Genomic DNA, 25,513 nt, shown 5'->3' with positions numbered 1-25,513 from the left:
GCTTTTTCCCTTCAGGCTATCTCTTATGAGGATTAAGTATACCCAGGTCAAAATATCCAGGGGCAAGCTTTCACTGATGCTTGAACTACACAAGGAGTACTAATGCGTACAGTGAGGTAGTGAAAGGTATTCTTGGTGGTGACGAACAGACCCCACGAGATGTCAGGTCCATCAGTCAAACACTGAATAGACAAAGGAGGCAGCTAAACCATGACACACAGCTATCTGAGTGTGTTAAAGTGAGATATCACTAATAATGTTACCAATATCAGACTGGAAACAAAGTCCAGAATATACAGAAATTGTCAAAAATCCAACTGGCTCCTTGCTGTCAAATGAATAACTTTCTATCTGGATTTCTGATGGGGCAGTCTCAGAGAACTATCAGATTAACTCTTATATATTAACACCCTCTGCTTGCTAGACTCCAATTTCATTTAGGTTAGCACAAGATAGCCATCCTGTGTATTTACTGGTGAAATATTTATTCATTTATTTGTTTACTTATTTATTGAGATATAGCACGGAGACCTTCGAGACTTGCTGGGCAGGAATCCGCCATTTTAACCCTAGCTGAATCACGGGGCCAATTAATCGACTAACCTGTCTTTAGACTGTGAGAGGAATCCGGAACACACGGAGGAAATGCACGTGGTCATGAAGAAAATGTACAAACTCCTTACAGACTGTGGCGGAAATCAAAACCGGGTTGCTGAACCCAGGTTACCATGTGACATATTGATTGCGGGAGGGGAGAAGAGTCATAGGGAATGGTGGTTGTAGAGCACAAAACCAGGCCTTTCAGCCCACTTTATCCATGTCAGCTATCGAATACCCATCTATACCAATCCTATTTATCAGCAAGGTCTACGTATCAAAATATTTTTGCTGTCAACCCATTTGATTTAATGAAGAAAATAATTTGAGGAAGAACTGTCCATTTGTGGTTTTCTTTATGGTTTCTTTCCACAGTTAATATCAGACAAAACACGTTTAACTCGAGCACCATACCAAATCTTTTGTTATGTTATTTAAACACTAAGACAACTGCACTGTTCTAGGAAGAGTGCTATTTGAGGTCATTCTTATCCTTGGCCATTAGGTTTTGTAATTAATCAGCCTATAGCCGGGGAAGTGATGACCCCCTCCTTTTAGACTGGGGAATTTTGTATTTTGAATTTTATTTTGTATTCCTTCTTAGTTCTCTTATAGTATTTGTATATCCGTCCACTTATAATGCTACTGTGACACCGTAATTTCTATCTTAAGTTATCTATCTATCTATCTAAGTTGCAAGCTCAATCAGTCTGGTGAAGTGTATTTACCTTCCAATTTTGTCCTTTTATGAGTGGTTGAAATTAAGCATTGCACTGTCATCAAATCAATGCTGGTAGAATTTAATTCCAGAAAGAAAAGTAGAATTTGTAATTCTGAAGATGGATCTCAGCCCGAAATGTCAACCATACTCTTTTCCATAGATGCTACCTGGCCTGCTGAGTTCCTCCAGCATTTTGTATGTGTTGTTTGGATTTCCAGCATCTGCAGATTTTAAAAACGCAAACACGAGGAATTCTGCAGATGATGGAAATTCAAGCAATACACATCAAAGTTGCTGGTGAACGCAGCAGGCCAGGTAGCATCTCTAGGAAGAGGTACAGTGGATGTTTCGGGCCAAGACCCTTCATCAGGACTAACTGAAAGAAGAGCTAGTAAGAGATCTTGGCCCGAAACGTCGACTGTACCTCTTCCTGGAGATGCTGCCTGGACTGCTGCGTTCACCAGCAACTTTGGTCTGCAGATTTTCTCTTGTTTGTGATTGTACTGAGAAGTCTCTTCCAGGGATTCCTACCCTGAAGAAGTTTAAACCTTCCCTTTCAGTCCTGATGAGGGGTTTCAGCCGAAAATGTCAACTGTACTCTTTTCCATGGGTGCTGCCTGGCCTGCTGAGTTCCTCCAGCATTTTATGTGCATTGCAAGAATTTATAATTAATGCGAATTCTATTTAATTTATTGTACAATTCTTTTCGGCAATGACTATTCAATGAAAGCACCACAGTTCAGAATAAAACTAGCAGATTGCTTGGAAGTAGGCACAGAAGAGATGTCAGAGGTATGTTTTTTACGCAGAGAATGGTGAGTGTATGGAATGGGCTGCCGGCGACGGTGGTGGAGGCGGATACAACAGGGTCTTTTAAGAGACTCCTGGATAGGTACATGGAGCTTAGAAAAATAGAGGGCTGTGGGTAACTCTAGGTAATTTCTAAAGTTCGGTTGGGCAGTAGGTTTTCTGTTTCTAGATTGCCTTACTTTCAAAACTGTTGACTAAGAGGCACCTTCAGGGAGTGAAGCAGTGCAGAAACTCATGGAGAAGTGTGGCTTGTTTTATTCTCACAAACAAGAGAAAATCTGCAGACAGTCCAATATGTTACCCATTTTAATTCTGCTTCCCACTCCCATTCCTCCAACCTGAGTGTGATGAGGCCACTCAGGTTGGAGGAACAACACCTTATATTCTGTCTGGGTAGCCTCCAACCTGATGGCATGAACATCGATCTCTCGAACTTCTGGTAATGTCCCCCTCCCCCCCCCCCTTTCTGTCACCATTTCCCATCTCTTTTTCCGTCTCTCACCTTATCTCCTTGCCTTCCCATTGACTCCCGCTGGTGCTCCTCCTCCTTCCCCTTTTCCTTTTCCACAGCCTTCTGTTCTCTCCTATCAGACTCTCCCTTCTCTAGCCCTGTATCTCTTTCACCAAACAACTTCCCAGCTCCTTACTTCACCCCTCTCCTCCCTGTTTCACCTATCACCTGGTGTTCCTCTCTCCCCTCCCCCACCTTTTAAATCTATGCCTCATCTTTTTTTCTCTAATCCTGCTGAAGGGTCTCAGCCTGAACTGTTAACTGTATATTTTTCCACAGATGCCGCCTGGTCTGCTAGTTTTTCCAGCATTTTGTGTGCGTCGCTTGCTTTGCTCTAGTTGCTTACCCATGTCAAACAGTGCTTTCCTGTAGAGCTCATATTCTGTGCAATTCCCTAATGCCCATTTGCACACAGTCAGTTTACCAACAAACATTAGGTTCCCCATTATGATTTTATGGCCTATGTTCAATTTTGCTATCACAAAGCTATTCATCTTTTATGACTTATATAACATTAAAGGGACCCAAAAGATAAAATTTCCCACATTAAGGGTTGTTTATATATGGAAAGAGCTGCCAGAGGAAGTGGCAGAGGTGGGTACAATTATGACATTTTAAAAGCCACTTGGACAGGTACATGGAAAGGAAAGGCTTAAAAAGATATGGGCTTAATGCAGCCAAATAGGCAACTTGATTAGCATGGGTAAGTGAGGTCAAAGGATCTGATGTGAAGGAAAGATGTGCAATGTTCTCAAGCTATTGTTTCCATTCCCTCCTCCTGAAGTACAGATTGGAGTAGGGAGGATACATTGAAAACAATCTTGCTAAAAACTAGTTTGCCTTCTGTAATGGGGCAAACTGCAACCATACTGCATTAGATGTATAAGGGGCAGATGAAGTCAAAGACAGAGTCATAATCAAGTGAATGGAGATGGATTAATGTCAAACTTTGAATGCCCTGGCTGGAAGGGGGGACAAATTGTAGTCTGGTAATCAGTCACTGAGTAGATGTCTTGTTTGTGACTTTGGTCAAGCTGGCTTTGTTAAACTTTTGGTCAATGGTAACTCTTGGTAGGGGCAGTTCCCAGGTTAAAAACAGTGACTTATGGACATCCCTATGTATGAACGTGTTCCTAAAATATTATTAAATTCAAAAGTCTGATGTGCATACATATATTCATTCCCACAAATGGCAGAACAAGTACCCTCTTCCCACCCTCTCTCACCACCCCACTTCCCTTGGATATGGTAAAAAAAACTCTTGCAGTATTGTAATGAAAAAGGATATGGAGCCAATACTGTGAAAGTTATGTTTACCATACTGAGTAATTTTCCTACATGGACATGCGTAAAGATGTTGTTTACCTGGGAACAGCCTGTATTTGGACATTGCAATGCTTACTGAAGATTTATTGATTGATTTATTGAGATACAACATGGAGTAGGCCCTTCCTGCCTTTGGAGCTGTGCCACCCAGCAACTCCTGATTTAATCCTAGCCTAATCACAGGACAATTTACAAAGATTGATTAACCTATGAACTGGCACGTCTTTGGGATGTGGGAGGAAACTGGAGCACCTGGAGAAAACCCAGGCGGTCACAAGGAGAACGTACAGGCAGCGGCGAGAAATGAACCCGGGTTACTGGCACTGATAAGTGTTGTGCTATCCACTACGCTACCACACCATAGCATCTTTTCTTTGGTGGAAATGGCTACCATGATATTCCTGTGTTAAAATTGTAAGCTGCCATGTGTTAGTATGCTTGTTGGATAGTGTCTTACTTTTTTAAAACTAAAAGAATTCCTTAAGTACAACAAATGTGAAATAGAATCACATTTTATTGTGGCCCGAAGGTTTTCTATATTTCTAAAATCAGAGACAACTTGAGACATTTAACAGGCCAATCTGACAACTTGGAAAGAAGATAGGATAGCATTTCACATTGATGCTATTTTGTCATTGACCAGAGGTATTAACCTCTCCTTTCTCTTCACAAATGTTGCCTGACATGATGAATGCTTCCAACATTTTCTGTCCTTCTTTCTATTGTAAGGTGACATATGGAACTTCATTATTGTAGGATTTATTAATGAACAAACAGTGCCGAATCATCAGCCAATCTGTTGCACATTTTCACCTCCCAACAGAGGGAATGTCAGTTATGAAACAGCTGAAGGTGGTTTCATAAAAGACAATTCCCTATAGGACTCTTGTGGTCATGTCCTGGGGCTTCCGTAGCCACCTTCCTTTGTAGCAAATGTGATCCCTGTAACAGCAATATTTCTGTTTATCCCAGGTTTTATTGAGGTGTGAAATTATATGGTTACTTTCTCATATTCACTGACTACTTTGTAGTTCAATCAGCCCAGTCAATAGTGTTACAACAGTGCTGCTTTTGTGGGAGATTACCGACGTTCTCAGCATGGAGGACATTGGTTCATCTGCAGATGTTTAACACTTACTTGGACACAGACCAGAACTTCGATGACCTAAATTCATGGGATTTCAGGAAACCTAATGTTTTATTTAATTGTGTACATTTTGTCTTCCCTGGCTGCATTTGCAGTCAAGTGCAAATCGAGTAGCTGAATTGTTTGTGACTCTCTCCTGAGAGAAATGTTGAGTGGATAATAAGTCTTGGACGCTTGAGATTTGCACCGACACAGAAATCAATAGTCCCGCAATTTTATTCACTGACAAGATAAAATCTGCAGATTCTGGAAATCCAAGCAACACACACAAAATGCTGGAGGAACTCAGCAGGCCAGGCAGCATCGATGGAAAAAAGTACAGTCGACGTTTTGGGCTGAAACCCTTCAACAGGATGGGAGAAGAAAAGCTGAGAAGTAAATTTAAAAGATAGGAGAGGAGAGGGAGAAACACAAGGTGATAGGTAAAACCTGAAGGGGGAGGGATGAAGTAAAGAACTGGGAAGTTGAGTGGTGAAAGAGACAGAAGGCCATGGAAGAAAGAAAAAGGGGGAGAAGCTCCAGACGGAGGCAATAGGCAGTCAAGGATATAAGATGAGAGAGGGAAAACGGGATGGGAAATGGTGAAGGAGACGGGACGTGGGGAGCATTACTGGAAGCTCGAGAAATCGATGTTCATGCCATCGGAGGTTGGAGGCTACCCAAATAGAATATAGAGTGTTGTTCCTCCAACCTAAGTGTGGCCTCATCACCACAGTGGAGGAGGCCATGGATAGACATAACAGAATGGGAATGGGAAGTGGAATTAAAATGAGTGGCCACTGGGAGATCCTGCTTTATCTGGTGGGATTCCAATTTCATTTACTGCATGTCAAATCAAAATACGAATGAACACATTGCTTAGATTGCATTCTGTACTGATAGATTATGGAATCCCAACTGCACTAAAGATTTGAGTTCCAGAATTGGATGCAGCTGGAAAATTTGCCCTGGTGTACCCTGTTGTACAGGAAATTTGATTTGAATTATCAGCCACAATTTTAATGGTAGGAAAGTGCACAAGTTCCAATTGGGCCAATGTACTGTGACTGGGTTGTCCAGAGTAAGGAGGTCACTGTGTCAGGATAAGGGCAAGTTATTTAGGACTGAAGTGAGGAGAAATTTCTTCACTCAGAAGATAGTGAACCTGTAGAATTTGTCACCGTAGGAGCCAAGTTACTAAGAAAGAGACAGGTAAATTTCTTGATGCAGGAGGTATCATGGGAGAGAGTGGTGGTGTGGTATCGAGGTGATGATTGCCTACAATCACATTAAATGACAGAGCACCCCTTAAAGTGTTGAATGGCCTCTTCCTGCTCCTTTTTATATATTCCTCTCTTTCCACTACTCTGCATATTCATTTCCTATCAACCCGAGACTCATGGAAGGTATCATTAACTGCACGAGTGACAACCACTCCCACATCATCAGCTTGTTCACTAATGCTCTGCAGTTTGCCAGAACCACTTGTTTGATTGAAATGTGGAAAAAGCTGAATTTTAGGGATGCGGTGAGAATGACATCTTGACGTCAGAGTGGGATTTCTCGCAACGTGATATCAAGGAGTTCTTTTATTTTAAAAAATGAAGAAATTGGAGAAGCTCTCACTGGCCACTTTCAAATGTCCTTCAACAAAAAAAAAGATTTGTATGGCTGATGTAGTCCAATCATTTGAGCCTGGCTGCACTGTGCAGGAGTCCCTTGGGGCAGTGTTCAAGGTCTAATCAACGTCAGCTACTTCATCAGTGATTTTCATAACATAGTGGGGGAATGTTGAGTGATTATTCCACTGTATTTAGTTTAATTCACGTCCCACATAACAATGTAGTCTTTGTCTATGCATACATTAAGTCATGGGTGACATTAAAGTTCATGCCAATAAACTTCAAATAATATATATGCCATAAAAGGATCCCCATGGTATTAAACAACATTACTATTTTTGCTTCCACCATAAATTTTAAGTCACCATTGGTTAGAAACTTAGCTGGAGCAATCCTGTAAACACTGTGGACACATGAGTCGGTCTGAGGTTGGTGACTTTCATTCGTGCTTCCCCAGGCCCTTCCCAACATCTGCAAGCCATATCGGGAATGTGACAAGTGGAGAGGAGTCTCCACTTGTGTGACGACTGGAACTCCAGGATGAGGTGGAGGATCTCAGTCACTTATTAAAAATCTGCATACAGTTCTCAGGTGGAAATGAGAAGTGTGTGGTAGTCCTTCGGATTTGAAGAAGACACACTGTTGTGCAGTTCATCGGAGGTGGCTCTACAGTCCCAGTCTGGAAGTGCAGAGTCTGGCACAAAGCCTGTACTTTGGACTGCAGGTGTTTAAACTTGCCTTTCTTTGAGACAGATGATGGGTCGTTCTGCCAATCTGCATAGGCCTTGTTCTTGGCCTGAAGGGCTGCTGAAATGGTCTTGTGGTTTTCATCAAACCAGTCTTGATGCACTTGGGTACAATTGTTGCAGTCTGCGTGATGACATCTTTGAACTGCGTCCGCTTTGCAGAACAGGTTCCCACAAGCGGCGAATTGCCGGAGAGTTTTTCACTTAGTACACATTGAAAACGTTGGACTTGACCTAGGTCTTGCAGTGTGCCGATGTTGAATGACACTCTGACAGTCTTTGGTTGCTTACAATGCAAAGGGACTATGCGCAGGTTGAGGACCAACTGAACCAGCCTGTGATATGTCCAACACTCAGCACCTCGCATGGCCCGGGTGATGGTGATGTCTTGAAGGTCACACTGGCGTACTATGACATAGTCGAGTAGATGCCAGTGTTTGGACCTGGGATGCATCCAGGTTGTTTTGTACTTGTTTGCAAGTCTGAACATCGTGTTAGTGATGCACAGGTTGTGCTCGGCACACTTTCTCAGAAGCAGCAGGCCGTTACTGTTTAGTTTTCCCACCCCATTCTCCCAAGGACTCCGTCCCAGTTGTCGCTGTCTGTTCCCACCCTAGCTTTGAAGTCGCCCAAGATGATATGGTATATGGAGGAATTTAAGGTGGGTGTTATATAGGAGGCAGGGTTTAAGGGTTGGCACAACATTGTGGGCCAAAGGGCCTGTACTGTGCTGTACTATTCTATGTTCTATGTTCTATGATGAGTTTGTCACTGGCAGGGGTTGTCCGAATAGTCTGGTCCAGGTCCTTGTAGAAACTTTCCTTGACTTCATCTTGACTCAGGAGAGTTGGTGCATAGACACTGACAATGGTGGTATACTGGGACTTGCTGAGAGGAAAGTGGAACTTCATGATAGGTTCATTTATTCCAGTGGGTAGAGTAGGGATGTTCTTCAACAGAGCAGTTTTGATTGCAAAACCTACTCCGTGGATCCTGTTGTCAGTCTGTGGTTTCCCTTATCAAAGGAACGTATATCCACTCACTGCTTCCTGTAATGAACCCTCGTCTGCAAGCCTGGTCTCACGGAGTGCAGCAATGTCAATGCAATAACAGCAAAGTTTGGCCACTATGAGTGCCGTTCGTCTTTCAGATTTTATTAAAAATCTTGCCCTCTGCATACAGTTCTCAGGGGGAAATAACAAGAGACTTATAAATAAGATACGGATGCATGGAGTTGGAGGAAGTGTATTGGCATGGATAGTGGATTGGTTAACCAATAGAAGGCAGAGAGTTGGTATAAATGGGTGTTTCTCCGGTTGGCAGTCAGTGGTGACGGGGGTGCCACAGGGGTCAGTGCTGGGCCCGCAGTTGTTTACCATTTACATTGATGATTTAGAAGAGGGGACTGAGTGTAGTGTAGCAAAATTTGCTTATGACACTAAACTGAGTGGAAAAGCAAATTGTACAGAGGATGTGGAGAGTCTGCAGAGGGATATAGATAGGTTAAGCAAGTGGGTCAAGGTCTGGCAGATGGAATACAATGTTGGTAAATGTGAGATCATCCACTTTGGAAGGAATAATAGAAGAGCAGATTATTATTTAAATAGTGAAAGATTGCAGCAAGCTGTTGTGCAGAGGGACTTGGGAGTACTTGTTCATGAATCGCAAAATGTTGGCTTGCAGGTACAACAGGTTATTAAGAAGGCAAAAGGAATGTCGGCCTTCATTGCGAGAGAGGAGGTCATGCTGCAACTGTACAGGGTACTGGTGAGGCCACACCTGGAGTACTGTGTGCAGTTCTGGTCTCCATACTTGAGGAAGGATATACTGGCTTTGGAGGCAGTGCAGAGGAGGTTCACCAGGTTGATTCCAGAGATGAAGGGGTTAACCTATGAGGAGAGATTGAGTCACCTGGGACTATACTCTCTGGGATTCAGAAGATTGAGAGGGGATCTTATAGAAACACACAAAATTTTGAAAGGGATAGATAAGATAGAACAGCGGTCCCCAACCACCAAGCCGCGGACCGGTACCGGGCCGCAAAGCATGTGCTACCGGGCCGCGAGGAAACGATATGATTTGGCGATATGAGTCAGCTGCACCTTTCCTCATTCCCTGTCACGCCCACTGTTGAGCCATTATGCAAGCGAGGTCATGACCCACGCGTCATCCATGTCAGCGCGGGAAGAAGATCAACTCCTCGAGCTTGCAAATGACAGCGGGCTCCAAAGTAATGTTTGACATAACATCTCTGCCAGCATTCCGGATCAAGTCAAGGCTAAATATCCTGAGATAGCTACGATAGCACTGAAAACGTCGCTTCCATTTCCAACATATCTCTGTGAAGCGTGGTTTTCTGCAATGAATGCAACAAAATCTAAATTGCGGAATAGACTGGACATAAGGAACCCCCTTCGAGTATCGCTGTCTCCCATCACCCCTCGACAGGACCGTCTTGTTGCAGGAAAACAAGCCCAGGGCTCCCACTGATTCAGCAATATTGGTGTGTTGCAATGATTTTATATGTTCATACGGGGAAAATATGTGCTGTGTGTTTAATATCCAAACGTTACTTAAAATGTTATGATGCTATTGACTTATAAGTGACTTATATAACCATATAACAATTACAGCACGGAAACAGGCCATCTCTGCCCTTCTAGTCCATGCTGAATGCTACTCTCACTTAGTCCCACCGACCTGCACTCAGCTCATAACCCTCCATTCCTTTCGTGTCCATACACCTATCCAATTTTACTTTAAATGATAATATCGAACCTGCCTCTACCACTTCTACTGGAAGTTCGTTCAACACTTACTTCAAGCTCCCCTGATAATTGACTTATCACTATATTCATGCGAAGAAAATATGCACTGTGTGTTTAATATTAAATTTGTTAGATAAACCCTTTTAGAAATGAAATTGAGTGTATTAGCCACTTATCACCTATATTCCGGTCATGATTAACACCGCCCCGCCCACCCGAACAGAATCGCCAAAAACGATTTGTGGAAAAAAAATCGGCACGTACACGCATGCGCACTGGTGCCTGCGCCAGGCTTCATGGTCATTGTAGTCTTTCTCGGGGTAAACACAACATATTTGACTGCTACTCTTGTCCGTTGGCAACCCTACCCCCCCACCCCGGGTCAGCCGGTCTGCAAGAATATTTTCAATAATAAACCGGTCCGCAGTGCAAAAAGGGTTGGGGACCCCTGAGACAGAAGTAGGAAAGGTATTGGTAGGTAAGACTAGAACTAGGGGACATTGCCTCAAGAATCAGGGGAGAAAATTTAGGACGAAGATGAGGAGAAACTGTTTTTCCCAGAGAGTGGTGAATCTGTGGAATTCTCCGTCCAGGGAAGCAGTTGAGGCTTCTTCACTAAATATACTTAAAATACAGTTAGATAGGTTTTTACATTATAAGGGAATTAAGGGTATGGGTAAAAGGTAGGTAGATGGAGTTGAGTTTATGGGCAGATCAGCAATGATCTTATTGAATGGTGGGGCAGGCTCGATAGGCCGGATAGCCTACTCCTGCTCCTATTTCATAAGTTCTTGAATAGTATTATTCTGGAAACCTCTTGAATGAGGGAACCTTGTGTCAGAGACCCGCTGCTCCAACCCCTGCTGAGAGATCCTTCTCTGCTCTAGGTCATGCAGAACACCCAACAAAAGCACAGGTATTTTGCATAAAGTTGAAGCTCTCATGCCAACTTGGAGCACAAATTGAAACAATGCTTGTAATTGTACCTTTTTGCTTTACAAAGTTCTTCTCCAAACCAGTTCCTTAAAAAAAATCTCCAGTTCATTGTGGATCTTTTTAAAGCTAAGATTTTTTTCCCCCTGCTGCCTAGATCTATTGTCAAACCCTCTGCTAATTCATAGCGGTTCCACTGACTCCGCTCATCTGCACTTAAATATATCTGAATTTTTAGAAATGATCATAAGATAGAACTTGGACAACCCAGCACTTTTTTTTAAATACACTGTAATTGAAGGTAGGTTTAATACAGAGTTTATCACTTCTGTAGTCATTTCTGGGTTAAATTGCGAAATTTAACTGGACACTTCCTTTTATCAGTTACCCTAGCAACCCCAGTTCCATTTCCACAACAGGACCACACAGAATGATGGTATTCTTTGAGAAATGCAACTACTGGAGCAGCATCCATCAAAGGATATTCTCAGTAACTAAGTTAAAAATTTACCTAATTCTGTCAGCCAATTCCCTCCCCGGTCAGAATCTGATTTCCAGTCTCAACCTGCCCTCTCTCCCAAATCCCACCGTCTGTGTGTTTGCTTCCCTAATTTCCTCTGTCTCCCGATACTGCAGGCAGTCCGCCTTATTCTTTCTGCGAAACTTCCCATTCTCAATTTGCCCACCCACATGCTGGATTCTGAAGACCACTGCATTGTCCTCACCCCTCCATCGCCTGCCACGGGCCCATTTGGGCAGATGGTTGACCTTCTAAGCCTGGCCTCATTGGAATTTTGGTGGGTGATTTGGGGAGGGGGGGGGTGTGGGGAGGGGAGGTTGAGTGATGGAAAGCACCAGGTGTCATGTTTTAAAATCCAAAGATGTGCAATCTCTCTGCCCTTTGTGCAACAATCAAAAGGTTTACTGTAATTTCTAGGGAGGTATGTTTTGCATTAGTACCTCGTATCTGCCAAGCTTGTTTATATCATTTACCTGCTTATTCTGCACAATATGCAGTCATTTTCTTTGACTCTGTTGTTAATTATGTTGGTCATGTTATTTAACAAATGTGCCTACCTACCTTGTAGCTACTTTCTGTTGTGCAATTCTGACTACCGGATGAAAATTGTGTTGTAGTTAAATATCAGCCTGGTGGATCTGTAGAATAATTAAATAAGCAAATTGTAGAGCTTTCGTGAGTATTCTTATATTTGTGTACCGACACATGGTTCTGCAGCTTGAGTTTCTTTAGTTGTGTTGCAGTGCTGAATGATCAATATCTAATTTAGACAGATTGTTTTCCTGGTCAGCGAACTCTCGACTGTCACCAGAATGTATTTAAAATGTGCTGGATTCAGCTTCTACTGAATTCCATAGCTGTGAACCTGGAGATTAAAGCAGAGTAAGAACTCCTATATAAAAGAAACCCAGATTATTAACCTTTTTATGGCCATTTTGTGTTGACAAGTTACAAAGGCAGCAAATTGTCTTGAGAATCCTGCCTTGTTAGTACTCCTGGCTAATGATTCCATTAGACTGTGAAAGGAGCTCACCATAGGCACTCCGCTGAGATCTGAGAAAAATTCAGATGTATCACTTTCCATTTTCCACTACAATCATTCATTTGAATTTGCCCAGTTTCTTAGTAACTAACACATTATACAATTGTTTGAAAAGTTTGAAATTGTAACAGAGGAATTATTAACCCAGTTGAAACCGATTAACAAAATTATCTTGTTAAGTGTTTTGAAGGAATTTAACGGAATGTAAAGTTACAAAAAAAAATTTCCAAAGAATATTTTCAAGAAATGGAATAAACCTGTTGGTAAATTTATTTTATTCTGCCAGTGTGAATGTGACTTAATTTTAAGTTTGTTTGCAGGACTGGTTGAACAATAAAGCCATCTGCCTGACAAACTTCTGTCTAGTCTGGCTAACCTTTTCCAAGAACAGGGTTTCTGTAATTTAAAACAACCATGTTTTTGCTTAAACTAAAATTATCCTGTCTATAGTGCCAAAAACTTCACAAGAGGATAGTAGGAAACTGAAAGCCAAATGCAGTAAAAATATTTTGTTGGTAATTACATGCCCACTATATTTCCCTGAATTAGATTTAGACTGTTTAGGATCTGGATATCAGAAATATAAATGTACTGTATGACAATCCAGATTCCTGTCATGGAGAAAACTAGTCACCTTTGAAACAGCAATGTAAGTTATTAAAGACTCATTCTTGTGTCCACACTTTTTTTTTGCAATTTGAAGGCAATGAAAAAGAAACTTCTCATGTCTGGACTTGAAACAAGTCGAGCTTTAATTTTTTAAGCTATTGTTGCATAATTTATTTAACTGAGCTGGAAGGCTGACTCATTTGTTGAAAATAGCTATTTTTTAATAGCTGAGTTGGGTCACAGCTTTTGGGCCTGTCCAGATTATATCAGGCTGAAATGTTTGAAAGCTTCCAGTTTCTCAAGTGCCTTACTGAAATTACCATAGGCTTGTGCCATCATTTTTCAAAGCATGCCACTTGCTAACTTGTGAGAAAGCACAATGATGTTCCCGCCCCACGACATGCAGACTTCCTCCTCAAGGTTCAGTGAGTTTGGCTAGGTTAATTAGTTTTAAATTCCTTCGTTTCTTGAATGGCCTTCTAAAATGACCACTGGATGTTGAATAATTTTTCAAAGCCCCCCAGGTTGATGATGTCTGAAAACAAATAGTGATGAACTATCTTTTATGATTTATCTCCAGTACATGCTAGAATCTAAAGAAATTGTGCTTGAACTGTTCAACCAATTTCTTAAAAATGCACAACTTTTGGATGAATTGCTTTGCAAAATCAATATGGTTAATAATTTCTAATATGTTGCTCATAAAAAAATAGAAAAAATAATTAGAACATGGAATATACAACACAGGCTTTTCAGCCCATGATTTTGTGTTGAACCTTTAACCGACTCTAAGACCAAACTAACCCTTCCCTCAATTTTTCAAGGTTCAAAGTAAATTTATTAACAAAGTACCTATATGTCATATCGACTGTACCTCTTCCTAGAGATGCTGCCTGGCCTGCTGCGTTCACCAGCAACTTTTATGTGTGTTACCTATATGTTAGCCAGCTGGTGGTGTAATGGCATTAGCACTGAACTTCAAATCCAGCTGACTCATGGCATTCTCATTCTGTGCAGGGTTAGCAACTAGCAACTTAGCCTCAAAAAAAACAGTCAAACTCTAAGAGTTTCTTAAATGCCTTAAAAACAACTAGCTTGTTCGATAAATGGATTTCCACAGTTGCATTTCTGAATTCTGGAATTTCAGGAGTTTTATGCACATACTCTGTTAGCTGTTCAAGATTATTACAGCAGACTTGTTTGAAGTGTTTCAGATTTTTGAGGGCAGTGCCAACTTGATATCACTGCTGCTGATTTAAAATGTCATTCCCAGTTGCTAGTGCCAAAACCACAATATTGTCACACCAATGCATGGTACCCTGTATTGAATATAGGATAGGTGTTTGAGGAACCCTTGGTTATGCAAATTAATTTGAAAGGGAATGAACATTTAATTTCTTTCTGAAGTGTATTTCAGTCAACTTGAACTTGAGCAGGACCAAAGGGTTTCGGCCTGAAACGTCGACTGTCCTTTTCTCCATAGATGCTGCCTGACCTGCTGAGTTCCTCCAGCATTTTGTGTGTGGTGCTGAATGAACTCAGCAGGTTAGGCTGCACCTGTGGGAGGAAAGGAATTAATGGTGTTTCAGGTCTAAAATCTGCATTGAATCTGAGAGTGGGAAGGCAAGCTGGCCAGTATAAAGAGGAGAAGGGTTTCTGAAGAGAGGAAGGACTTTGAGGTGATTGGTGAACCGAGTAAAGCTGTGAAATGACTTGTAGGTAGAGGAGGTGAGTGGGGGAGAGGGGAGTTGGAAGACACTGGCAGGTGAATGATAGAGCCAGACTAAGGTGGGGGAAGGGGATTAAAAGCAAGAGCCAGGTGGGGGAAGGGGAGTGTGAAGATAGGAGACAGCTGCTGGAGGGAAATGGACAGGAACACAAAGTGAGTTAAGCCATGTGTGACCATTGGGATTGTAAATGCTTCTGAGTTAGAAGTTTTATATCATTAGGGTTTTTTTCATCAATAGCAGGAATTTCTATAATATTAAGACAGAAATTTTAGATTCAGTTAATTAGCATTCTAAAAGATGTTGGCCCAGATATTCCCAGCATTTCCCTCTCTGACTCTCAGGAGGTTTGGATCTCTCACATACAGGTGTCCCCCGCTTTTCGAACGTTCGCTTTACGAAACCTCACTGTTACGAAAGACCTACATTAGTACCCTGTTTTCACTAACAGAAGGTGTTTTCACTGTTATGAAGAAAGGCAGCGCGCGATAAAAGGCAGCGTGCGCCCCGAGCAGCCGCTCTCCCCCGGATTCGGAACGGCATTCTCACCGGCATTGCTTAAACACGTGCCTGTGAGCAGCGGTTAGCAAGATGAGTTCTAAGGTATCAGAAAAGCCTAAAAGAGCTCGTAAGGGTGTTACATTTAGCGTAAAACTAGACATAATTACGCATTTTGATCGTGGTGAATGAAGTAAGGACTAAGTGAGTTTGGCTTGTGGAAGCTGACGAAAATGATGTTGAAGAGGTTTTGGCATCCCATGACCAAGAACTGATAGATGAAGAGCTGATGCAATTGGAAGAGGAAAGGATAACAATTGAAACTGAATTAGTAATGATAAAGTACGACTTTAATTTTGAAAGGGTACGTTGGTTTAGGGGATATTTGCAGGATGGTTTGAGTGCTTACAAAGAACTGTATGATAGAAAAATGCACGAGGCTCAGCAGTCAAGCAAGCCTTCCACATCAGCCACAGCAGACAACGAACCTCGACCTTCGACATCGAGGCGGGCGGTCATAGGAGAAGGTGAGCTGCCTGCTCTAATGGAAACAGATGACGAGATGACACCCCAGTGTCCCACCACCCCAGTGGTCCCCACACCCAGGCCGCGGACAGATACCGATTCGCGGAGAATGCACACAGCACATCTTTAAGAAAAAAACCAAAATAAACATGCTAATTAATTAGGTGCCGCCTGGCACGTAATTGTCGGCCCAGATCAGAGGCGATGCACCTCTTTCTAGAGATGCTGCAAGAAATTATTTGGCTCATTTTTTATAGAAAAGTTGCATCTTGCAACTTTTAAATAAATGCCCACCCAAAAGGCACCATGCAGTTTCCGCCTATTCAAAATATTATAATTGCTTTTAATTGAACTTCTTATAAACCTCGAGGGAGAAATTCACCTTTGGTTACCAATGCCAGATGCTGAAAAAGAAGAGCAGAGACTGCTGATTGTATTTTGTAAGTGAGAATTCTGTTCCATTGACCTCCACTTGTGCTTTGTTTATCAAATGCAATTTGCATGTGATTAATAGGGTCAGAGAAGTCACATTTGAAATATATGATCCTCATAAACCAATTCAAGAAGACAACATGTTTGTCCTGAAGTCTCCCAGATTAATGAATGATCCCATTTCATGTGGAACTTTATCTTCTGGTGGAATTGTTTGAGGTTGTGGAACTGTATCTTGCCAGAGCACTGTTCAGTCCTGTTAAAGTTACTTTAGGAAAGACGAGAACTAAGTCTTCTTTTCTCACAAGCTGCAGCTACAATTACCAGATATGAACCTGACTTCAGAATAAGGCATTTCAATATCTTATGAGAATATGCTGAAAAGATTCTCTGAGGGTGTTTCACATTTAAACTAATACTTGTTGACAAGTGAAACTCATGCTTCTTCAGGAGAAAGAAATTTACTTAATTAGTACTGACCTGACAAGCTGCCAGTGTATCAAATAATTTTGAAAGTAAGTCTGCGTGTAAGCTGGCAACGATTTCTATCCTAAACAGTTATTAAAACCAAGAAAGTGGACATGAATGGGAGTTACAGATATAGGACTGTGTAAATGTCTGAGGTACACACACACACACACATATATATAGCCAGGGGCCTAAGACCTCTACACGGAACTGTGCTAATTTGATGTACTGTACTGCTGCCACAAAATAAAATTCATAACGTATGTGAATAATGCTAAACCTGATTCTGATATGAGTCTGTTTTGTGGACTGAGAGTGGGGAGGGAGCAGGGAGAGGGGAATCATGGTTGGGAAAAGGGGAAGTGAGATGGAAAGGGAGTGGGAAGCACCAGGGAGACATTTTGTAATGATCAATAAACTAATTGTTTGGAATCAAATGACCTTGAATGGTGTCTCAGAACTAGGTGTGTCTGCACCCCTACCCTGGCTCTCCTTCTCTGCCATCTGTCCCACACCCCTCCCATGGTGCCCAACCCTCACTATTCCCAACATCCTTAGCTCCCGCCAGATTTACAAATTCGCTTTCTACCCCACCTTGACAAATCAGAATCAGGTTTATTATCACTGGCATGTGACATGAAATTTGTTAACTTAGCAGCAGCAGTTCAATGCAATGCATAATCTAGCAGGAAGAGAGAAAACATAATAATAAATAAAATAAAATAAAACATAATAAATAAACAAGTAAATCAATTACGTATATTGAACAGATTTTTTAAAAAAATGTGCGAAAACAGAAATACCTTATATTAAAAAAAGTGAGGTAGTGTCCAAAGCTTCAATGACCATTTAGGAATCAGATGGCAGAGGGGAAGAAGCTGTTCCTGAATACAGTACTGTGCAAAAGTCTTAGGCACCCGAGGTACTGTATATGTATGTGCCTTGAACATTTGCACAGTACGGCGTGTGAAGAAAGACGTTTATCAAGGATAAATAGAATTACCATAGCAATTATTCAATTTTAGTTCTATACTAGACTACCGGGAAATTAATCCTCGGGCTTGTAAATCAGAGCCTTAGTGTGATCTGAATGATCACATTAGTGCCAGTAAGCCTCCAGTATTTGAACTGGCATTAAACATTGCACAATGATTGTTGCAGTTCTGCTGAGCTCCGTGGTACTGATACACAGAATACTTTACAACTCAAATTGAGCAGAAAGATGAAAAAAGATCAGAAATCAGAGGCCTTGAATTCCAGATGAGAAAGTGAAAATGGTGAAGGGTGCATTCAGACTAGATAGGGGACATGGAAGTAAATGTCTTTCTGTGGCATAAACCATCCATATACTGTATGTCTGAAATCCTTTCACAGACTTAATCTCTGCACCACTGTTTATGGAATAACTTCTTAAATTGAGTAAATGGAGTAACATGCTTGTTGTGGTTGGGATTAACTTGTAACATGGTTCAGTGCTCTTAACAGCAGTGGTGCATATTGAAGCAACATTTTCGACCTGCGACTGGTAAACTTCACATCTTCTACAAGAGAAGACAGCTGTCTTCTGCATACAGTATGTATGCAGTATACAACACTGAAATTCGTCTTCTCCGCGGACAGTCACGAAACAAAGAAGAGCCACAGAACCAACCAGTTCAAAGAAAAACATCAAACATCAGACCCCTCCTCCTCCTCATGCAAGGAAAAAATCGGATACATTAAGTTGATTCATTTACATTAATTGATGAGTAATGTGAAATATTTTTCAAGGAAGAAGTCAGAGACATCTGCTGTCATGGAATAATGGACTAGCTACATAAAGTAGCAAGCAGTTGTGGGTAAAAAAGGGAATGAAAATGCGAAACATTGGGTTTATATTTTTGAAACAATAGAATTGGAAATTAGAACAATGCCTACTGTGTAGTACTCCACTAGGAGCAGTCCAGTTTCCTATGGATTAAGACAAAAAGATTGCTAGAATGATATTAAAACTGAGAGTTTATATTTGTGGGGCTGATAAGACCTAGCAACTAGTTTAAAACAAAACAGCAACTAATAACTCCAAAAGACAATGCGGGGGAATTTAACACACAGAGGTTAGAATATACAACTGCTATCACAAAGGGTGCTTAGGACAACTAGTGCAAATAAGGATGGATCAGAGGGAGGGATGCACTGATAGGATTAGATAAGAAGGATGAGAAGAGTTTCTGTGCAATGTAAAGATCAGCTTTGACCTGTTGCATCCAAAAACTGTCTAATAAAAAGGCAAATGAAATAGGAAAATGTTCAGTTTTCCAAACAGTCATCATTCTCATTTTAGTTCACATTAAATACAGCAAAAAATCAACAGCAGATGTGTAGCCTCATGAAATTATGTAACTTTGTGCTCTATAACGAGCTGACAATAAATGACTGCTGTCTAAAACTAGTACTGTTTGCAGGTTAACAAAACTGAGTTGATTATGGGATTTGGAGCTTTATGCATTTGGTTCACTGAACACAGCTACCCAATGTAGATATGGTTAGATTAAACTGATAGTTGCTCTAACCAAATTCTGGAGGCAACAGCAAAGGGAGGGGTTGATAGGAAGCTGAGCGAGGTGTCTCCCAGTGGAGGTTGGTTGTAGGGGATTCGTAGCCCGTTCTTTAGTTAGAGCATTCAGCATTTTGGGCATGGAGGGAGAGAGGAAGAGGAGAGCCATCCGCAGTACCACCGATGCGGCAGAGAGGGCCTCAAGATGGCTGTGGCTCAAAAGGGGGGAGCCATGGAGTCATAAGTAGCTAGCCATCTGGACACAAGCTGGGGTCTGGCTGGGTCACCTGGAGGAGGCTGTATGATGTTGAAAGACCCGAAACACCCGATGACTCCAGGAACATCACTGAAGATGTGTCCAGAAGCATCAATTGATGTATGTACACAGTTCATTGAACTTGTGCATAATACATTTCAAATCATTAGATTTACATTAGAATGAGAATTGGGAAGTATTATCAGGATAGCTGATGAGAGGAGATGGGATCTGAAAATAGCTAGAAATTGGAAGTTCTGATTACTATAGCTTTGAATGGTTTTCTTGAAGCAAATGCTGTTTATTTTTAATCAAATCCTTTAGTTTTGCTACTGGTTGAGACCACTTGGATATTTTGCCAGGTAACACATACAAAATGCTTGAGGAACTCAGCAGGACAGGCAGCATCTGTGGAGAAGAGTAAACGGTCAACATTTTGGGCCAAAACCCTTTATCAAGACTATATCAGGTCCTGATGAAGGGTCTCGGTCTGAAACATCGATTGTTTGCCCATCTCCATAAATGCTGTCTGGCCTACTGGATTCCTCCAGCATTTTGTGCGTGTTGCTTGGATTTCCAGCATTTGCAGATTTTCTCATGTTTGTGCATATCTTGCCCTCCAATCTATAGTGTTGTCTTGGAAGCAGTTTAAAATAATTGATTGAAGAATTAGAAAGGAGAGGAGGAGAAATTCTTTCACCCAAAGAGAGGAGAAGGTTTGGTCCTCCCTCTCAAATTGTTTGTGGAGTCGGAGAGCATCATACAACTTCAGCTGGTCACAATCCAGCACAATCAGCTGCTAGGTTGTGCCACGCATCCTGGAGAACTTGCCCTAGTTCTTCAGCAGACTATATTGAGCTGGAGTTTATAGCTAAGTAGGGAGGAATGTTGAATATTTAATATTTCAGTAATATTTGAGTAATATTATAAATATATTTTTGATTAAACATTCTTTGTTGTTTAGCTGTTATGGTCATATGTACAAATATGAGAAATGCATATGTTATGACACTACCATGTGTTATGCATGTACCTCTCTTAAATTAGAAAGCAAAGTTAGATACCATCTCCCCATCTCCTTTCCTTTCAATTTGCTTGAATTTTTGGAGTTACAAAACTTAACACCTTTCATTGAAGAAACCCTCACAATACTTTTGAGAATGGTTTGAGAATTTAAAGCCAGAAAGAATGAAGGAATGATGATGTGGTCCCAAGTAAAGGCGGTGTTGAATTCTGAGTGAATATGTAGCTGGTGTTTCACTCATGCGCACCGTATTTACCCACTTTTTATAGCAAAGATCAAAGATTTGGAGTCAGTGTGTGCTGTCAATGGAAAAGAAACTCGACAAAACACAACTTTACAAATTCTGCCTTGCGTGTTCAAAGTTCCTGGCATTTTGCTGTTTTGATTCCACATTCTGTATGTGTTCATGGTAATGATTATCTTCAAACAGAAAAAATACATCCAAGTCAATGTTTTTTTTAAAAGGCAGGAAAGATTAATTATAGTTCTTTGATAGTGCAAAAGGCATGAAAAAGCCATCAACAACAAAGTCCACGTGACTTTTAAATATCTTCAGGCGATACCTACTCAGTTCATTTACTAGATAAGCCAGTAACAGAATTTATGCTAAACAGTGGCTGAACCACGGCCTGTCACTCTGTACAGTATCAGACCCAGGGCTTCTGTTTGCAACACATTGACTCGACTGACACAAGATTCCAAATAGTTACTGAACTTTATAATCATCGTAAAAAGCACGAAGGCAGTTACATGAGCAATTTGAGACTCTTTCCTAAATTTACTTTATTCACTGAAATTCTCTATGGGGGAAATTAATATACAACTTTAGTTCAGATTTAGGGCACCAGATATCAGAAAGTAATTTCCTCAATCTCCCTTTCTGCATCACTTTTTCATTTAACAGATGTTGTTGTCTCTCAGAGTTTAAGTTCTGAACAGCTACGGCGAGGTTACCTTATCCTGTTGATCATTGGGTCCATTCTGAAGAGTTGAAATGACTGAGGTTGCAATTTTTGGTTTCCAATCATTTCAAATGTTGCAAGTGAAATCAGGGCACTCAGGAACAAGCTCCAGATCAGGGGTTAGGCCAAGGAGCCTTACCATTAACAGAGGGGGTCCATGGACCCTAGGTTGGGAATCCTTGCTCTAGATGTTTAGTCAGCATCAAACCCCTCCCACGAGCCAGCTGCCATCATAAGGTGATCAGCTTCACCTCTTAAAATTTAGGACACTTGCAGTAGTGTCTATCAAGCTGTACCTATTACTCATGAAATGAGGATACAGAGATCCTTTATAATTGCTTACCCCGAAAGTTGCCATTAGACATCCAAGGTTATGAAGAGTCTACAAAGAGCAAAAGGCAAGTTTAATCATTGAACAGAATTTGCAAAATGGATTATAATATGCGGAGATGTGAGATGATCCACTTTGGTGGAACGAGCAGAAAGTTTAAACAAAGAGAGAAAACGCAGAATGTTGCTGCACAGAGGAACTTGGCTGTCCTTGCTTAGGAAATTAACATACAGATAGAGCAAGTAGGAAGGTTAATGGACTGCTGGCATTTATTGCAAGCAGGATGGAGTCCAACAGTAGTGAATATTTGCCACCGTGCGGTGATACAGACTAATGTAATGTGTATAGTTAGGCTCTCCTTATTTAAAGAGAGATATATGTAGATTTCAGGCAGTGCAGAGAAGGTTTAAAACTGATTCCCAAGTTGTGGAATGATTGGGTGAGCTAGCCAGGCCTTCAAATGGAAAGGATATATCCCCCCGTGGAGGCCTTTGGGTGTGTAATTTCACAATAGAAGGCAAATCTAAGATAGAGTTGAGAAGATCTTTCTGGTTTCCAAGAGTCATGCATTTTCAGAATTCTCAAATGTTAGAGAGATTAAGAGGCGGAATCATTGAATATCTTCAAGGCTACAGCAGAAAGATTTTAGATTCTCCTTTCATTTAACCTTTCAAAGTGCAACACCTCACACTTGCCCAGTTTAAACTCCATCTGCCACTTCTCTGCCCATATCTGCAACTGATCTCCAGTTTATACCATTTTATCCTTCGGCAACCTTCTACACTATCCACAATGCCACTAATCTTTGTATTGCTGTCATTCAGGAATTCATGGGACATATAGGATATTCCCTATATTTTATTAGGGGAATTGAGGTAGAGGTGCTGGTGGATGGAAGTGCAAATATCCTGACATGGTCTTTCTTAAATGTTGTCCCACTCTTTGTTCCTCAGTCAGAGTCAGGGAGTCATACAGCCCGACTTGACCACAACAACCAAGGTGTGTAACTCAGTTAGGCCCATTTGCCTGCATTTGACACATATCCCTCGAAACCTTTCCAAACCACAAAACTGTAAAGGTGTTCTTGTATGTGCCTCCACCACTTCCTCTGCAATGAGAGGCCTAGGTGAGGATGGTAAGGGCCCAAGTGCTGGAGCATCCAAGACTAGAATCGAGACAGGATTACGAGACTGAGACAGAACAGGGTTCTTGACTAGATGCTAGACGAGAGCCTGACGAGATTAGATGAGAATCCAAATGACACAGGAATCCTAAACGCAATCACAGATTGAACCAAAGTTGAGCTGATGACTGAGCACTGAGCCTGAGTTCAGGTGCATCTCATATACGCAAAGGTTGGCGCCAAAACGTGGCCGTCAATCATCGGAGTGGGCCAGGATCTTTAAAGGGACTGTGGCAGCTATCCATACTCTGGAGAATCAGAGTGTCTGAACCCTGGAGACTGGTGTGGTCGGTCGCATACCATAACGTTCTCTGACAACCTGTTCCATACACCCACTGTCTTCTGTGCAAAAGTATTGCCCACCATCCTTATGAATATTACCTGCACTCTTTCTATCTTGATTACACCTATCTTATTGATAGGTGACCAAAAAATCCACACAATCCTTCCTAATACTGATTACCACCAACAAGGAGAGCTAATTTTAGACGTGTGTAGTTAATGTAGTTAATACAGTTACAGCTCTGATATCGCATTTTTAAAACTGTTAAAAATGGAAAAATGATTTAAGCTTTATTGAAAATTTAAAAGGCTTGCAAAATTGCAAATAATGAAGCATTAAATAGATTCCCTCTGACAATCAAGCCTAGCTCCTGGCTTAGCTACTAAGCCTGCTGGAAGTGTTTCTACTGACAGCAGAAGGGGCAAAGTTGTGTTCCTGGCACCTTAAAACCAGTTGCTTTGGGCAGATGGAGCTTGTTAGCTGTGGTTGGCAGTTCATCTCAGAGAAGGAGATCTGATCTCAAGCCTCTGCTGCCTTGTGGCTATACCCACTCAAAGGGAAGGCTTCGGGAGTAAATCCAGAGGAAAAACCTGGAGCCAGAGTCCGTAAGGTTCAACACCGACTGGCAACTCCAGCGATGCTGCTGGTGCCAAACTGTGTCAGTCTCTGCCGTTCCTTTGGATTCTCCAGGTGCATGAAGATGGAGTGTCTGCTGCATGGGCAACAGCTTGCTCTCCATGTTGTACTGCCCTGGCTTGCGTACTGGCTTGAGTATCGACTCACCTTGCAGAGTCGACAGTATTTTCAGGAGAGGACACTCCTGATTCACCTCATGGCGTTGACACGACACGGGAAGCAGCCGTTATCAGTTATAAGCGACTGTGCTCGATTGACATGGAGCGTGGTGCCAGCGGTTGCTTCCAAAGGTGGGAGAGATTCTTGGACCTCTCTGGAAAGCTGTTGCCTACCGTAAGCTGTGCATCCCCTCGTCCTGCCACAGTCTGCTATCCTGGCTGGGTGCGCGGGGATTAGGTATTATCCGAATTGCCGACTGAAGACACTGCACCAGGAGGAGAACAGCTCTAAACGGGAATGTTGGAATGTTTGAACAATGATGACTGGCCTCTCCGATAACCTCCAACATCGGCACCCTCCAGGAGACCTGTCTGGCTGACTCAGGCACACTGAAGGACAAAGACTACACTTTTTTTCTGGCAAAGGAAGGGTTCCGACAAGCCCAGACAGCGTGGAGTAGGCTTTGCAGTGAGAGTCACATTGTTGAAGAGGGTGGGACCAGGCAGCAATGGATCTGAGTGGCTTCTTATTCTTTGCCTCAACACCACTGAAAGTCCAGCTGCTCTTGTCAGTGTGTATGCTCCCATGCGCGCTCCACATTTGGGGCAAAGGATGAGTGTCATGAAGATCTTGCAGCCGTCATCAGGAATACCATCAACAAGGAACATTGTGTTCTCCTGGGTGACTTCAACGCTAGAGTAGTTGCAGATCACAAGTCATGACCTCCTGCCTAGGTCAATTTTGCACAGGCAAGGTGAATGATAGCAGACAGTGATGGCTGGAGTTCTACACCGATATGTCTCACCAGCTCATACTTCTAGACTATGTTTCAACACAAGGTTTCCTGGAGATACTCTCTCTCCAGACACTGGCAGCAGCTGCTCTTGATCCTGGTCAGGCACTCTGTCCTCAGCTGCGTACTTTTCACATGTTCCAACTATAGCGCAGACTGCAATACAGATCTCCCGCTGGTGTGTTGCAAGATCAGACTGCAGTCAAAGAAATTCCAATGCTCCAAACAAGAAATTGTTCTAAAGAATACTTGCTCCAAACAAGACACCATACCTGGTGTCCTCTCATTGATGTCAACAAGATGTCTCACCCAGACCTGCTGGAGCAGTTTGCTAAGTCTGTCGAGAAAGAACTGAGCACTCAGCAGCCT

General features: G+C 41.9%; 1 protein-coding gene across 3 annotated transcripts in view; it reads left to right on the top strand.

The window, feature by feature from the left end:
• Positions 1-25,513, top strand: part of LOC134338816 (protein eva-1 homolog A-like) — a 301,553-nt gene that overhangs the window by 70,476 nt on the left and 205,564 nt on the right. The window contains exon 1 of one of the 3 annotated variants that reach the window (XM_063034903.1): positions 11,906-11,957. The exons of the other annotated variants lie outside the window; for them this stretch is intronic. The gene's annotated coding sequence lies outside the window, so the exon portion shown is untranslated. Of the gene's footprint in view, positions 1-11,905; positions 11,958-25,513 lie in introns of those variants that run through there. 3 annotated transcript variants of the gene reach the window in all.

The sequence above is a fragment of the Mobula hypostoma genome, chromosome 2, assembly GCF_963921235.1.
Source record: "Mobula hypostoma chromosome 2, sMobHyp1.1, whole genome shotgun sequence".
NCBI lineage: Eukaryota > Metazoa > Chordata > Chondrichthyes > Myliobatiformes > Myliobatidae > Mobula > Mobula hypostoma.
Note: the sequence above shows the minus strand (reverse complement) of the source record. Positions and strands in the feature narration are given on the sequence as shown.